Raw genomic sequence first — 15,190 nt, 5'->3', positions numbered from 1 at the left:
GGAGGGGTGAGGGGGGGGGGGCAAGCCGGGATAGTACCTCCATTCTACATCGTCGTTTAGTTTACCCCCTTTTCCTATTCCTCGATAGTTAACCTCCTCAAATTACGTTCTTTCGAACGGAACACGGAAAAAGCTGTTTTATTTGTTAATCATAGAACAAAATATACAGAATAATAATTTGTGAATAATCAACCAATGAAAAAGTAGCTAAGATTAGAAGATCTATCAGCCAATCAGAGACTCGCTACCATTCTATTGTGGGAGGCATACGGCGAGCGAGACGTAGATGTTCAATGTCAGCTTAGGTTTCTCTTTTTTCTCACGAGTGAAAGTTGCGGGTGAGAATACATGAAATTATCTGTTTTCGTGTCCCAATCTATCACTTATGACTGATTTTGGAAAGAGAAGACTACAGTGAAGATAAGACGAGAGTATTTTGGTACTTTTTTTGGACAGAGGATCGCGAAAGATGGATTTATTGAACGAAAACAGCGTCACTCAGGTAAGAGGGCCGTTTGGCGTGAAAATTATCATGAACTCACTTTAGTTGAAGTCATTTTTTGCCCTTTTGAAATAAAATTGTCAAGAGTAAAATGCTTTAATGCTTGAGGAACAGTTTCAGTATCATAGATTCGATAATTGTGCAGTTAAACGTTCAAAGATCGTAATTTTGTGTGGAAATCGGACTATTCTTTTAAACAGCTTCAAAACAGCTGAAACGATCAATGGGCGTCAATGAGAACAAACAAATGGTGGTCCAATGATTTTAAACCTCGAATTTACTTTATTGAACCCAGATTTACAGCATATATTTATCAGATACGATTTAAGTATTTAATAAAGTGCAAAAGTCCATTAAATGTTGCTTTAAAATTTTCGTTTATCGAGATTTTATGAACACAAGCGAAAAGAGTGGGAAGATCGGGTTTGCACCTTCGCATCACTCATTGATTTCGTACATTAGAAGTTCAAGGTTTTTTTGAGTCTGTTGCTCAATTTTTATTTCTTCTTTCTCACTCGCTATACACAATAACGACTTGATCAACACTACAACGCTTGAATAACAATTTATACTTGTCGTAACAGCTTGGATTCGATCCTCATATTCGATCCTCATATATTATAAATAAGAATACACTGACTGAACGGCAGATGTTCATCATAAAAGAAATTTGCAATGCAAAATTTTTTCAATGTTTATATAGCAAACAGCATATCGTATATTTTATACTATGACAACTGTCATAGAGATAAAACATAGCCATTCAATGGAGAACTCGTGGATATTAAAGTGTATTTATTTTGAGCTATAACTATTGTGTAGGAATTTAATGTCATATGGGTATATATTTTTTGATTGAGTGATTGGTTTTCTTACCCTTTTGTTCATCTATCTTGCAAATAAATCGATTGCGGATTCTTTTGAATTTCTAATTAATTATTGATTATTTAAATTATACCGTTGTAAAAAGGCAGACGGGGCATTGAAAAACACTTTGCTTGATTGTCTTTAATTTTTTTTTTAGTGTCATATGATTTTACGCAAATATTACTAAAGACAGAGTAAAGGCTTTTAAACCGTATTATAGAGCCTGAGGGCTAAATTAACTGGAAGATTTTCTAGTTATCTGTCTATCTGGTAGATATATCAATAAGGTGATATTTAGCAGAAATATTTTCGAAGAAAAATTTTTTATTAACATTTTTCCTCATCATAGGTAGTCATTGGTACCTAAAATCCCTGGTAGAGTACCGTAAATCCTCTATTTAGCCCCCCGGAGCGCTTATTTATTTCAGGCACGTTTTAGGGAGGGCTTATTGGAGATGGGGGGCTTAATTGAAAGGGCCAGGGGCTTGTTGATTTAGTCGAAACGCAGTATGTAATATGATTGTAACTCAGGATTAAATGGAAGCATTACTATTGACTGTCTCGTATAATCTGTAGTGATGTACATGGCATATTTATTAATTTTTATATATTTTATTTTTTATTTTTTTATTAAGTGTCATTTACAATTATTGTGAATAGCAAAACTAAAACACAGTAACATTAACAAAGCAAGCTAACAAGAAATGTTCTGAACGAACAAGACTTTAATAATTCACCTTTAATCAGTACACATGATTCTTTAGTTGTGAAAAGGGGAGGGGGAGCTAAAAAGAGAGGGGGGCTTAACAAATTTCTTCCTTTAAAAAGGGGGCTTATTTGAGAGGGGGGGGGCTGAATAGAGGATTTATGGTAATTGTTAATTGAAATTATAAGGGGTTTAAAATAGACACAAAAGAAAACAATGGAATAAGGGTCTACTAATGTGTATTAGTCTTTTATCCCTTATATCTATTTAATGGGTTTAATACCTTCACTCTATACCTGGATAACAATTTATTTGTAATTGATCTTGATTTTTGGGAAAAAAATAAGTTGTGAAAATTTAACTTGTACATATATAACCCGTGTGCTGGGTTTATAACAACTTTTGATTTGGTCTACTTGTCTTTCAATTTCATCTCTACTTCTGGGACATCCTGGCGATTAAAAGGCGCTTTACATTCAGTCTTTATGTTAGACATTAAATGAATATTAAGGACTTGCAATATAAACCCAGTTTCGCTCACCATTTTCAACATTTCTTGTTTGTTTTGCTTGAGTGTAAGCCTCTGAACAGTACTACAGCAGCAATGGCAGATCTCTCGGACAGGCACTCGATCAAATAGGTGCCGTCATACTTAGAAATATGTTCCTATAAATCCATATAGGCTCGACAAGCTCTTGATTAATAAATAGGTACTCAAATTTCTGTGTCGGGTTGCCTGTGTAGTACGAGTTCTCTCATCGATTGGTAGGCTTGCAGACATGAATTTAACCCCCAACTGTGTTGGAAACAATCCAGATACCATCCCACATCAACAAATAGAACATGAATTACTCAAGTATAATAAATTTGGTATCCTACGTAATTAAGGAAAATGCACCAGATTTCGCAGTTGGCTTTCGTGCATCTTTAAATGTTCATACAGTAATAGTTTGTAAGCAGATACGACTGGCCATCAATTAATGTCTTGTAAGTGCCACTCTAAGATTTGATACAAGCTCCCAAGTCACCTGTGACTTGTTATATTGAACACTTGCTAAATACATTGGTATACCAGTTTTGGACAAATTACTTTAGTATCAAAGAATGTAATACCCTGCATTTGGAGTTTTGTGCTAGAAGCTTGGCTAGAACTTTGGTTTAGTTCAACTTCAGTTCCAGTTTGTGAACTTTCTCATGTCCAATTTAATGCTGAATCTACCACAGGCAGCCTACTGTCCAAGTATTTGTTGATTCTGTAACTGTGGGCTGGGATGTAGTAGCTTAATTTTGTTCAATTTTGATTTGAAACAGTTTGCAATTTCTTCTCCATTATTACAGAGACTGAAGATGCTGTAGTTTAGTACATAAATATCACTGTTGGGCTGTCTACAAATGATCAACACAGCTCTCTCCTTTTTTGGCTGCCCTCGGATCTTGGATGGAATTCTTCAAGCTCCTTCACTACCGACTCACAAGCCTGAGAGTCGTTACTGACTGTCTAACAACTGATTTTGATCCTGATTCTCTATGCATTGCAAAACATATCCTTTTGTTAAAATGAGTTAAGAGTATTAAATTATTTGCACAAGAATTAAATATCAATTGACATGAATATACTGATTCATTTTATTAAAAAAAGTATTATTGCATTGCCATAATTACATTGTCCGTACATTGAACATTAAAAAGATAGCCATTGTAGCAAATTAGAAACCATTAAACAGAAAACTTTAAATTCTAATCATTGTGATTACTAAATTTAACTGTACATTTAGTGAGTTGCTTATACCTGTCATTTTAATTGTACAAAGAGAGATCTCTTTATGTCAGAATTTTCTCTCACAGTAAGAGACTTCATTGGTGAGTCCTTCCTCATGTTGGCTTGGACTGTTCAATCAGTGGTCAGTCTCCGACCCAAAGGGTCTTACAAAGCTTTGCTTATTTATAAAGTTCTTGAATTGCAAAATTTGCAGGGTGTCAAAATGCCGCATTTTTCCATTGGCATGAGAAAGCTGGCTCATAGTATTATTTTGTTATATTTTGTTACAAACACAGATCTTCTCATGGAGATCATTGCCCTGGACATCTTAGGCACGAAAAATTTTATCCAGTGTACCAACATTTACTGCTCTCCTTTTTCTTTAATGTACTGCTGCAATTAATGCAGATTTGTGCACATTGTTTGCTGGTTAAAGTAACTTTAATGGACAGTTCACATTTGAACCAAAAATATGTATCGTTTTTGGTATTATTGGCTAATTCTATTATAACTTGACAAAGAACAAAAACTCCAACTTACATATTGGTGAAATCTACCAGTATAAAGCTAGGTCTTGTTCTTAAGCTTTGGTTGCCTTTAAGGCCCGTCTATATTTTCAATAGTTATTTCTTGGTGTTCTTTTGGATCAGAGTCCTTAGTCTCAATTGCTTCATCGACAGCTTTTGTGGTGATTGGAGGCTGTAATTTTGAGATCTTAGTATCAAGTCCCCTCTTAACACCAAAGGGGCTCTACACATCATTAAGTCTAGTAACTTTTTACCACGTTTGTCTCTCTTGCATCGATTGCAACAGTCACCCCTTGCAGTATTAGTTTGCAAATTTTGTTTCTTGCATATCTCACAGCAACGAAAGTTATATGTCATCTGTTCAACCTCAATTGCATGAACAGCACTGTAATATTCAATTTTTTTGCTGATTTAATCCTGGTGATGGGGGTTGTGGTATTTCATCAATTGCTTCAAAAAGCCTCTGTCCTTCTTTCAATATTTTTCTTTTGTTACGCACAAGTTGCAAGGAAACACGTAGAACCCAGTGAATTGTCGTCAAATGTGTTTTAATAACACCAAAACCAAGGTTAGATACAGGAATACAATTAAGGTGGACACAAATCTAACCTAGTCTAAACTAACTTGACCTTAACTATTACAAACAGTTCAATAGCTTGCCTCCAGCTTTTTAGTTCTTGTCCCTTGTTCTTCTTCCTCTTCTTCTTCTATAATAGAGCTCTCTTGACCAGCTTCAAAGACTGTAGACAATATACTAAATGAAGGCTCGTACTTCACTAAGGCTAAACTCAGAGATCTGGCTGTACTCCTTATATACCTAACTTGTTTCTAAATATAGACATTACAATATTTCTAAATATAATTATTACATCATTCCAGAATGTTCTTTGTAAATGTACTGAATCACAATGACTAAGCATTGAAGCTTCTAGAGGGTTCTAGACGTTTTCTTTAACATAACTCTAGTCGAAGGTTACAGAATGTTCTCGAATGTTCTAATAACTAAACAACTAATACAATAATAATATGGGCTGATTGGCCCTCATAATACTCCCCCTCTTGGAAAAAAGAAAGTTAGTATAACTTTCTTTGAGTCCAATTTCCTGTACTCTAGACAAAGAGTCAGCAATAAGGTTGTTCTTGCCTTGGATATGTCTAATCTCCAGGCGTTGGTTATTATTCTTTAACTTATGAAGGAAGACAAGTGGGTTGTGGTTACTATACACAATAAATGGTAACGTAGAAGAGCCCACATAAACTTCCAAGTGCTGCAGTGCAAGCATCAAAGCAAGACATTCTTTTTCTATAGTTGAATAGTTTTTCTGACTGTTGGTAAACTTTCTTGAGAAGTAGCAAATTGGATGGTCAACTCCGTCTTTGTCATCTTGCATTAACAATGCACCTGCGGCGACATCACTAGCATCAACAGCTAACTTAAACTGACGTGAGAAGTCTGGTCCAGATAACACAGGAGCTGTTTCAAGTAGCATCTTGAGCTTAAACAAAGGCCTTCTGACATCTGTCATTCCATAAGAACTTTACCTTTTTACTGAGAAGATGTGTCAATGACTCTGTGACAGAGGAGATATTTGGACAAAACTTTCTATAATAACCAGCCATACCAAGAAAGCGCATCAATTCTCTCTTGTTCTTTGGAGTTTGGAAATCATTGATTGCTAGAATCTTTGCAGTAACAGGCTTTACTTGTCCTTGTCCAACGATGTGTCCTAAATAGACAACATGCGCACAGCAAAATTCGCTCTTTGATAGGTCAATGTTCAAATTTGCGTCACTTAGGCGATCAAAGAAATTCTTGATAAATTTTACGTGATCTTCCCAGGTTTCACTGTGGATGATGGCATCATCAATGTACGCTTCACAGCCACTTAAGCCAGCTATAACATTAATAAGGCGTTGAAACGTAGCTGGAGAACTTTTCATACCAAACGGCATGACTTATTGAAATGTGAATGAGGTCCCATTCATATTGAAGCTTGCATTACCAGTAACTGAAAACAATAAATTTAGGGAATTAGTTCCTATTTGAAGGAAATAATTTGCGTTTAAAAAATACATGCAACTGCAACATAAGTTTGCAAAATAAGAGAATTTTAAAGTTCTTAAGCTTAAGTACAAGTAAGGTTTAAAAGTAAAATTCTTAGGGCATCTAATAGCTCTTTCAAAATGTATTCGGGCTCTTGCTATTCAGAGTACACCTTTTAAGCAAAACTAAATCTCTGATTATCATCTTCTTCACTTAACGTACAAAAAAAAAAAAAACGATTAATGCACAATGTCTTGGACAGAGACACCCCAAGTACAATGTAGGTAGTGTCACGAAGGGAAGTGGGGGAGTAATACGTTCCCTTGCGACGATGTTATTTCTCTCTTTTCTGGACTAAGAGAAGACGACGAGACTGCTTTTCTGCTTCTGCTTTCTTTTCTTTTCTTTATCTGCTTGGTGTTCCAACTCAACTGAACTAAAGTGTGTGCTACATGCACTTATAAAAGTTCTCATTAGCATAATCTGTGACATCATGTCCAACGTGACCTGACGTCACTTACAAGCATTCTGATTGGTTAATTATAATTGTCATCAGCAATAAACTAGTTCCCAATTCCCGAGGAGGAATTTGAACTATTGCAAAATTCTATTATTTAAACTTAACTGTCATCAACGATAGTTATACCGTCGAAGGATCGTTAATTAGGCTTCCCATCGCCGGTACAAATTATAGCTAACAAACGAAATTGTAAAAGATTGCTGAGCTTAAAGTTAGGTTTTGGATCGTACCCCTGGCAGCGCCCAAAGTAAATATTTAAGTAACTTATCAGCTAAAAAAACCTCTAGGCATCAATCAAACAGAGAGGACAATTATTGGTGAGAAAAACAAGATTACATGCTTAATCGGTTTTCCTCAGTTTCCTGCGTTGGTGTCAGCCCGAGAGACTACACCAGACAAGTTGGTGACGCAGTGGCGATTTTGCTGATATCGCTGTTTCTCAAAGAGCTAATCGTATCCAATTTCTGTTCTTTTCCGAAACAGTGGTGCCGCTGCAAGACTATCCGGCACCTCAGCTTTTTCCGCAGTGATTATGCATCTTTTCCTTTCATCTGATTATTTTTGTTTTTTCCATTTTCTATTTTCTAACGTATCTCGTATCTTGGAACTAATATTTCTCCTTACAGTAGGAAAGTCGAGTTACAATTAGGATCCATTCAATGTATTTCAATGTATATCATTATTTATCAAGTTTTGGATTGTGCATTCGGAGAAGTTGGATCGCTACAGTGGTAGTTTGAAAATTAATTTGGTACACTCTATTTGTTCTTTTGTTTGCCACTTATATTTTCAAAAATGAACTGATTTTTTAAATTGTAGTCAAATGAATTCAAAGCCATTTCAATTACTCACCTTTCGTTGTTGTGAACTTTGCGCCACAAACAAGGAAATGTTGAATTGTCTGCTCTGAAACCCATTTAAGAGGGGATGTCAGCAAAAATCGAACAATTTTGAAATTTTGTGGCAACGGTCGAAAAATCGATTTCGCTCATATTCTAACCTTAGGTAGGCCTTATTCTAACTAGAACCACTATGTAGTTTGTTTTTAAAAATATCGCTTATTTTACGAGAAAAACGAGAAAATTGATTTTTGCGGATTTCAGCCTTTTGACGGCGGAAAGAAATCGACTACTTCAGAGCCTTCGCGTCGCAAAGAAAAGTAATTCAGACATATAAAACCATTATAATCTTATCAATTGGTATCTAAACTTGTATTAGGAAAATGTTCAGCTATCTCAGTTTCCTTTTTCAAGACGAAAAAAAATTTTTTTTGACCCATACATTTTACAATACCAAGAGTATAGAAAGTTTAAAAAAATATTTTGGTATGTGCTATATAAAATAATGGGCTAAAATTTGGGCTAGTTAAAGTTAAGATGCTATATAATCTTATTCCACTGAAATTTGGTTGGGTAAATTATTTATCGCGTAAATAAAAAGCTTGAAATTCTTTAAAAATTCAGCGATTTCTCTGTCGGCAAAGATCAGTCGATTTCAATAGTTCTGCACAAACAACGCAATAAATCCGAGTTTGTTCGTTTTTCGAGCAATAATCTAAAGCAAAAATACTTTAAAAGGCCTAAGTTATTATTTTTAAGATAACGAAGAATCTTTTGAGGCTCAGATTCAAACACGCTTTGCTATTCGCGACTGAGAAGTGGACTGAGTATTGTAAGCAAACTTGAATAACTAACAAAGTGTTTAACGATTACAGTAGGGATTGCTCACCATATTTTCGGATTACTTCAGACTATTCTGCTTTAACCGTTGAATATTATTTATAGTTAGGTGAAGAATAAGTAGTCGTTCTATTTTTCTTGCTCCTACCATGATAAATTGGGAAAGGACGGTAATCTGAGATGTAAACATGTAATCCACAATGCATGCCGCTTAAAACAATACACGTCACCAGTGACACCAAACTGACAGTGACATCTGATTCTAGTTATGCATGTTGTTTTCCACTGCTAGATAAAATAGAAATACAATAAGAAAAATTCAGATGCGAGTTGGTGTTGTTGCTTAAGGTGCTTGTAAACATAAAATGGAAGCTAGTTGCTCTTTTAAATCTTTGGTTGGAGGAAGCTGTGGGTTCGATCCAAAGGACATGAAACGAGATACTACCATAATCCCTTTATTGGCCTGCAGAAAGGAGATTTTCGACCACAAGACCGCCTTTGCGTTCTCTGGCCCCGAAAATGAAGTTGACTTGATCTTGAGTCGGGCAGCCATATTTGTTTGTCCAAATGATGTTGATACGTGGTCAATATGTCCATTCCATCGTTCAAAATTAGGATTGGGATGGACAAGAGGTTGCAATACAAGGTGCAGAGTACCTGTTGAAATATCTAAGCATCAAAAGACCAAAGGAAAATGGCCGAGATTTGAAAGAGGAATAGGAAAATCCGATTCGTCTATGATATTAAATAAGACTGGCGTATTCCTACAAGTAGGTTCAGGTCAGTAACAAGTTTGCATTCCTAATGATCCTCGAGGTTTGATTTGCGCATTTTTTCTTTCTATGAAATACTTTTATAGTAATAAAAATGTTTCTTTTATTTATTTGTAGGAATGTGCATAAATTGCAGAAAAACTCTTAAACAACTCGAAGACTCCGATCCACAGACTCCGGTCACCACCAGCGCCTCCCAAAAACAAGAACTGGATGAACAGAGGATTGTTGAGCAAATAAGTAATTTGTCGCTGGTAAATATCTTTTCTCCTTGAAAACTGAAGGAATGCTTTTATTACTAAAATAAATGATTTTTATGCGTTAGTGCTGTTTTCAAAACCCTTGGTTATTTTATTTGTTTATTTGTTAGTCGGTTTGCTAATCAGATTAAATTAGTAAAGGCGGCGCGAGTGGCGGCGGATTGGTATAATATGAAAAAATGTGGAGCGGGAAATGGGAAGGGGAGTGGGAAGGGGAGTGTGGGAAGGGAAGGGAGAGGAAGTGGGAAACTCTGAAAATCAACGAAACGTTAATGCGTATTTTACATGTTTTTGTGGGTCGGGAATTTACGTATTCTACCGATAAATGAAATCAGAATTAGAAGTGCGTTCATTTTCTTATATTTTTTATAATTATTTTTTCTGTTAAATAATTTTAGGACGAAAAGGAGGAGGTGACGTTTAATCCAAAGTTCTCCACGCCTACAAGTCTGTATCAACCAAGCGAATCTTCTTACTTATCCGTCACTGTGGAAGAAACGGAGGTTGTTCCTTCCCCAAAAGAAAAATTGAATGCCTTCCTTTGTTCACGGGACATTAGCCCTATTCGTCATTCTCTTTCGTTACCATGGGAACAAACATCAGAGCGCACAAAGCGTTTTCATATCCGGAAAACGCAACAGGTTGTAGATGCATGCCTGAAGGAGATTGCTCCTGAAGATTCTGAAATGCTATTTTCTGCATTGAAAGAAACGAAGTCTAATAAATGTAGTGTTGATAACTCCCTTATGGAGGCTTTATCTGAATGCTACAATAACAGCAGTTCTTGGAGCACCCGCAGACAGATATTATCCATCATGGCGGACAAATTGAGTTTTAAAGAGCTTCGCAGGTGGATACCTAGTTTGACAAGATATCGCTTCAATCTTGCAAGACACCACCTTTTACTCCACGGCAGAGGGGCAGTTTTACCTTCCACTAAGAACACGCGAATGTACGTTCAACCAGAAAAGCTTGAGCACTTCATTATATTCATTACCAGCTCACATATTGTACAAGATTTGCCATTTGGCGAGAAAACGCTTAAGTTATCGTCACAAACAGAAATCAGGATCCCAAATGTTATACGATCTTTGATACCTGAGCAAATTATTTGTCAGTACCAAAGCTATTGTCAAGAGACAGGTTTCAAACCAATGAGTCGTAGTTCGTTATGCAGAGTTCTCAGCGTATGTTCAGCTTCAATACGCAAATCTTTACAGGGCTTAGACAACTTTTCAGCACTTGGAGCAAAAGCCTTTGATGATCTTGAAGAGTTGGTTGAAAAGCTTGGAGACACTTACGGGAATGGGCTTACTTGGGCGAAGGAAATAAAGCAGAATCTCAAACTAGCAAAGCGTTACTTCAAAGGCGACTATAAGGTAAACTAAATGTTCACTTTCAGTTATTCTGCAACAATTCATTATTGAAAGCGCACGCTGCAGTAAAATCCCAAGCTCCAAACCAATGAGCATCATGAAATACATGCATAATATCGTTATAATGTTTTGTTGAAGGTTCACGTTACCAAAAGCTCAAAGGTTGCAGATCATTGCAGAACGCACGCCCTAAGTTATCCAAGTGAAGATGACCACATGGTTGACTGTGACCACGAGCATGACCTGAAATGCGATAGATGTAACTTATTTCCTGTAACTCTGAAAGAAATAAAATGCGTAGTAGAAAGCACTAGATGCACCTTGGAAGATAAAGGAGAAATGGAGTTCTTGATCTCCCAGTCCGCGCAGAACATCGAGGCCTGGAAGTCCCATCTTTTACGATCAATTAATCAAGATCAAGCAAGGCAAGAAATTATCAAAGATTTAAGAAAGGAGGCAGTGCTTTTAGTTTCCGACTGGGCAATGAAGTTTTTGCCAAGAAAGTTCCGAGAAAGCCAGCAAGACTGGTTTGGTAAGCGCGGGATCCCCTGGCACATAACTGTTGCCATGACCAAAACAGATGAAGGAGAAATGAAAATGTTGACGTTTGTACATGTTGACGTTTGTACATATATTTGAAAGCTGCATTCAGGACAGTCCTGCTGTTCTGGCTATTTTTGACGACGTTCTACAGCAACTTAAGAGCATCACTTCTGACATTACCTCTCTTTACCTCAGACAAGATAATGCCGGATGTTATCATTCTGCATCGACAATACTTGGCATTTATCAGGTTGCATCACAAAATGACTTTAATCTAGTGCGCATTGATTTCTCAGACCCGCAGGGCGGCAAAGGCGCATGCGATAGAAAGGCTGCAACTATCAAGAATCATATGAAGAAGTATTTAAACTCAGGACATGATATAGATACTGCTCAACAAATGAAGTGTGCTATGGAGTCATTTGGAGGAATCCCTGGGGTAAGAGTAACACTGTGCGGCGCTCAAGCTTCTCCAGACTTATCAGAAAAATGGGAAGGTGTGAGCTTTATTAACAACATCGCTTACAGCAATGAAGGAATTACAGTTTGGAGGGCTTATGAAATTGGTGCTGGCAAATTTATGCCTTGGAGTAGCTTTAATCTGCCCAACAAATTGCCAAAGCTCAACAAGATTCCAGATTATGAAGTATCAAAGGTTACCTTTCTTTCCATCAAAGCAAGAAAAATGCCGACACAAAAACCCGCTCTTAAAGCTGAGTCACTGCAGAAGGTAAAAAAAGTTAAGAATAATGATGATGATGACGATGATGATGACGATGATGATAATGATGATGATGTCAACTTAACAGAAGATAACCAAGACGAAGATAGTGAGGGCGCGAAAATTGGTCGAGATGACGAAAATGCGTTATTCTTTTGCCCCGAAGAAGGCTGTATTATGTCTTTTCAGAGATATTCTTCTCTCGAAAAGCATATTGATTATGGAAGCCACAAATATGTTCTTGAGCATGAAACTCTGTATGACAGAGCTATGATTATGTACGCTACAAAGCTAGAGCATGGTGCTACTGACGTTCCTCAGATAGATGGGGACACTACCGTCAATCTAGATCATGATCAAGTGCTTCCTAAAGGATGGGCACTAAAATCAGCAGCAAAACGAAAAAGATTTAATGAAGCACAGAAAAACTATCTAACCGATATTTTTGAAAACGGAGAATCAACTGGAAGGAAGGCCAATCCTGCAGCTGTGGCCCAGACCATGAGAAGGGCCAAAAACAAAGATGGCTCAAGTATGTTCAATAAGAATGAATATCTTACGTCGCAACAAATTGCAGGCTTTTTCTCGCGTTTGGCAAGAAAAAAGAAGCTAGGCTCAGCTGATGACGAAGACAACGATGAAATGAAGAAAAATGAGGAAAACAAAGAAAAAGAATTGTTTCATGTAATGAATGAAGTAATGGAACTGGTTTCTGCACAACATCCAATCATGTTTGATCATTACAATATCTGCGAAATGGCATCCAAATCCAAGCTATCATCTTTTTCAATCCAAATGCTTCAGGAAATCTGTGCCTCCTTCGAGCTTGAGACGTCTCACATTAAGACAAGACGCAAGAAGCCATACTTACATCTCCTGCAAGAATTAGTCAACGCCTGTATTTGCAGTGCGAGAACCTGAACATCTCTTATGGAAAATATAGCGATTTCCACGTTTATTTTGAAACGTTCGCTAATTAGCACGTTTGAAGTGTCAGACAGTCTGTCTCTCTTGAAGGTAAAGTTTGTTAGTTTATCCTCAGTTACCTAGGAAATTCATCTCAAAAATATGAAACACACGACGATATCTTATAATCAGATGTCACTGTCAGTTTGGTGTCACTGGTGACGTGTATTGTTTTAAGCGGCATGCATTGTGGATTACATGTTTACATCTCAGATTACCGTCCTTTCCCAATTTATCATGGTAGGAGCAAGAAAAATAGAACGACTACTTATTCTTCACCTAACTATAAATAATATTCAACGGTTAAAGCAGAATAGTCTGAAGTAATCCGAAAATATGGTGAGCAATCCCTACTGTAATCGTTAAACACTTTGTTAGTTATTCAAGTTTGCTTACAATACTCAGTCCACTTCTCAGTCGCGAATAGCAAAGCGTGTTTGAATCTGAGCCTCAAAAGATTCTTCGTTATCTTAAAAATAATAACTTAGGCCTTTTAAAGTATTTTTGCTTTAGATTATTGCTCGAAAAACGAACAAACTCGGATTTATTGCGTTGTTTGTGCAGAACTATTGAAATCGACTGATCTTTGCCGACAGAGAAATCGCTGAATTTTTAAAGAATTTCAAGCTTTTTATTTACGCGATAAATAATTTACCCAACCAAATTTCAGTGGAATAAGATTATATAGCATCTTAACTTTAACTAGCCCAAATTTTAGCCCATTATTTTATATAGCACATACCAAAATATTTTTTTAAACTTTCTATACTCTTGGTATTGTAAAATGTATGGGTCAAAAAAAATTTTTTTTCGTCTTGAAAAAGGAAACTGAGATAGCTGAACATTTTCCTAATACAAGTTTAGATACCAATTGATAAGATTATAATGGTTTTATATGTCTGAATTACTTTTCTTTGCGACGCGAAGGCTCTGAAGTAGTCGATTTCTTTCCGCCGTCAAAAGGCTGAAATCCGCAAAAATCAATTTTCTCGTTTTTCTCGTAAAATAAGCGATATTTTTAAAAACAAATTACATAGTGGTTCTAGTTAGAATAAGGCCTACCTAAGGTTAGAATATGAGCGAAATCGATTTTTCGACCGTTGCCACAAAATGTTCGATTGTTGCTGACATCCCCTCTTAAAGGAAAGGGAACTGGAAAATAAGCATTTCAATTCAACAATGTTATATATCATTGCGAAAAATGTAGTACCAGTTTGATGTCCATACGAAACACCTCTGATGTAAAACGTAGACATGGTTTGTACCATGCCACCAATGTATTTACAGTGTACAAGTGAAGCTTCGTTGCCATGACAACTTTCCACAGACAATATTGTTGGCAAATCTTCTTTCATGTGTGGTGGCCATGAAATTCCTTTACCAGTAATGCCAAACATTTTGCAGGCTATTCTTGATTCTTTTGTCGTCCAGTAACGAGAAAGAAGAAGAAGAAATCTTACCCCACTCACCATCAGTTTTGATCTCTTCTTAGCCTTGATTGGGTGTAGAATCTCTCATTAGGCTGCCATTCCATCAGTCTTCTTATTTCAAAGTTTATGGGAATCACGTAAAGACTAGGTAAAATACATAAAACCATATTAGTCAAAAGAAACTAAGAGAAATCTCATTCTTGGTAGTCTTGTATTTAAATTTTTTATTTAAATCTTTTATTTTACGAGGGTAACATAATTAACCTCTCAGTTATCTAACTTATGATCCTCGAAAACGAAAAAATAAAAACTATAACACTTGAAAAAATGGATAAGCAACTATCGATGTGCTGCCTAGGTGTCAGTCGTCAAAAATGAATTTAAAATTAATGGAAAACTTCCCGTTTCACTTTCTCTCTCCTGTATGAGTACGATCGGAATTTTTGTTTAATTAATTAAGACTACGTCTATCTCTTTGGCTTGGTTCTTGTGCATCTGAGAATCTCTTCTGCGTATG

At 36.4% G+C, this 15,190-nt stretch overlaps 1 long non-coding RNA gene and 1 pseudogene across 1 annotated transcript; both read left to right on the top strand.

Annotated features, from left to right (window-relative positions):
- The first annotated feature begins 269 nt into the window (after positions 1-269).
- LOC116289754 (uncharacterized) lies at positions 270-3,816 on the top strand. Its single transcript, XR_004196358.2, has 2 exons — positions 270-502; positions 3,414-3,816. It is a non-coding gene; the product is annotated as an uncharacterized LOC116289754 (long non-coding RNA).
- Positions 3,817-7,633: 3,817 nt separating this feature from the next.
- On the top strand, positions 7,634-13,582 carry LOC148908986 (uncharacterized; annotated as a pseudogene).
- The last annotated feature ends 1,608 nt before the right edge of the window (positions 13,583-15,190 follow it).

This window comes from Actinia tenebrosa, unplaced genomic scaffold (genome assembly GCF_029948245.1).
Source record: "Actinia tenebrosa isolate PJP-AT-01 unplaced genomic scaffold, QUT_ActTen_1.0 PGA_scaffold2__45_contigs__length_23673736, whole genome shotgun sequence".
Classification (NCBI taxonomy): domain Eukaryota; kingdom Metazoa; phylum Cnidaria; class Anthozoa; order Actiniaria; family Actiniidae; genus Actinia; species Actinia tenebrosa.
Note: the sequence above shows the minus strand (reverse complement) of the source record. Positions and strands in the feature narration are given on the sequence as shown.